The sequence below is a fragment of the Battus philenor genome, unplaced genomic scaffold, assembly GCF_028537555.1.
Source record: "Battus philenor isolate CCGP_79_NKW_IND1 unplaced genomic scaffold, ilBatPhil1.0.hap1 SCAF_57, whole genome shotgun sequence".
Taxonomy (NCBI): Eukaryota; Metazoa; Arthropoda; class Insecta; order Lepidoptera; family Papilionidae; genus Battus; species Battus philenor.
Genome location: NW_027181723.1, coordinates 37,501 through 40,000, shown reverse-complemented (window position 1 = coordinate 40,000; position 2,500 = coordinate 37,501). Strand labels below are relative to the sequence as shown.

The 2,500-nt window shown below is 49.1% G+C and overlaps 1 non-coding gene across 1 annotated transcript; it reads right to left on the bottom strand.

Annotated features, from left to right (window-relative positions):
• Positions 1–352: 352 nt before the first annotated feature.
• On the bottom strand, positions 353–2,256 carry LOC137930073 (small subunit ribosomal RNA). The gene has a single exon (XR_011108884.1). It is a non-coding gene; the product is annotated as a small subunit ribosomal RNA (ribosomal RNA).
• Between the last annotated feature and the right edge of the window lie 244 nt (positions 2,257–2,500).

Below are 2,500 nucleotides of genomic sequence, written 5' to 3'. Positions count from 1 at the left end.
ACCGCCACGGCGCCGTCGCCGCTGCGCCGTTAGGCGTAATAGACGCTAGAGACAATTATTTCACATTTTATTTTTTATACATATATACAAACACGCACACACACACGCACGCACACGCGCGCGCGCTCGTCCGCATTAGATACGAACAGCAGCGCGCGCGTACGTACATATATATGTATATATGTCGTATATATATATATCATTATGGATGTATTACATATATATATGTGTAAACACGGTATGTACGAAGTCGTCGTCGTCGTCGTCGTCGTCGTCGCAACAGCAACAACAGCAACAGCGGCGCAACAACGTTCGTGAACATATCACGCGTCTCGCACACATACACACACGTTAATGATCCTTCCGCAGGTTCCCCTACGGAAACCTTGTTACGACTTTTACTTCCTCTAAATGATCAAGTTTGGTCAACTTCCCAGCAACGCCGACGGCCGTGAAGCCACCGCGTGTCGGTCCGAAGACCTCACTAAATCATTCAATCGGTAGTAGCGACGGGCGGTGTGTACAAAGGGCAGGGACGTAATCAACGCGAGCTTATGACTCGCGCTTACTAGGAATTCCTCGTTTATGGGGGATAATTGCAAACCCCAATCCCCAGCACGAAGGAGTTTCAACGGGTTGCCCGGGCCTCTAGGCCAGGGAGAACATGCTGATTCCTTCAGTGTAGCGCGCGTGCGGCCCAGGACATCTAAGGGCATCACAGACCTGTTATTGCTCAATCTCGTGCGGCTCGAAGCCGCCGGTCCCTCTAAGAAGAATTTTAATACGTCGCCAGTGAGTTGCGCCACCGGAGCGGCGCACACCTAAATGACGACGCCTATTTAGCAGGCTAGAGTCTCGTTCGTTACCGGAATTAACCAGACAAATCGCTCCACCAACTAAGAACGGCCATGCACCACCACCCACCGAATCAAGAAAGAGCTGTTAATCTGTCAATCCTTCCGGTGTCCGGGCCTGGTGAGATTTCCCGTGTTGAGTCAAATTAAGCCGCAGGCTCCACTCCTGGTGGTGCCCTTCCGTCAATTCCTTTAAGTTTCAGCTTTGCAACCATACTCCCCCCGGAGTCCAAAATCTTTGGTTTCCCGGAAGCTGCCCGCCGAGCCATCGTAGTAACGTCGGCGGATCGCTAGATGACATATTTACGGTTAGAACTAGGGCGGTATCTAATCGCCTTCGAACCTCTAACTTTCGTTCTTGATTGATGAAAACACCTTTGGCAAATGCTTTCGCTGATGTTCGTCTTGCGACGATCCAAGAATTTCACCTCTAACGTCGCAATACGAATGCCCCCAGTTATCCCTATTAATCATTACCTCGGAGTTCTGAAAACCAACAAAATAGAACCGAGATCATATTCTATTATTCCATGCACGAAATATTCAAGCAGCATTTTGAGCCCGCTTTGAGCACTCTAATTTGTTCAAAGTAAAATTGTCGGCCCATCTCGACACTCACCGAAGAGCACCGCGATAGGATTTTGATATTGAACCGCCGTTTTACCGACGGCTCACCGACGATATGCTCCGCAGACGTGTCAGTATCACCGCGGATGCGGTGCACCGACAGCGCGGCGCACAAATGCAACTACGAGCTTTTTAACCGCAACAATTTTAGTATACGCTATTGGAGCTGGAGTTACCGCGGCTGCTGGCACCAGACTTGCCCTCCAATTGTTCCTCGTTAAAATATTTAAAGTGTACTCATTCCGATTACGAGGCCTCGTAAGAGTCCCGTATCGTTATTTTTCGTCACTACCTCCCCGTGCCGGGAGTGGGTAATTTGCGCGCCTGCTGCCTTCCTTGGATGTGGTAGCCGTTTCTCAGGCTCCCTCTCCGGAATCGAACCCTGATTCCCCGTTACCCGTGACAACCATGGTAGTCGCAGAAACTACCATCGAAAGTTGATAAGGCAGACATTTGAAAGATGCGTCGCCGGTGCTGGACCATGCGATCGGCAAAAGTTATCCAGATTCATCAAAATTAACGACTTCGGACGCGAGGCCCTCCGTCGATTGGTTTTGATCTAATAAAAGCACTCATCCCATCACTGGTCAGAGTTCTGATTGCATGTATTAGCTCTAGAATTACCACAGTTATCCAAGTAACCGAGGTAAGATCTAAGGAACCAAAACTGATATATTGAGCCATTCGCGGTATCGCCTTAATACGGCTTGCACTGAGACATGCATGGCTTAATCTTTGAGACAAGCATATAACTACTGGCAGGATCAACCAGGGAGCTAGCTAGAGCTAACACACACCAACACCGCACATACGAGAGATATGAGGGTGATGATGATATGATAGACGTGTGACAAGCGACGCGTCGGACGTTCGAAACGCCGTGACGCGCCGGTGCCTAGGTAGCTTTTTGCGTGCGTGCGTGCGTGCGTATTTATTACAATACACACACAACACCACACCGCAACAACAAAATGAATTCGTTTTTCTATCTGTTCACGGAGGAAAATGTATATCTCAAC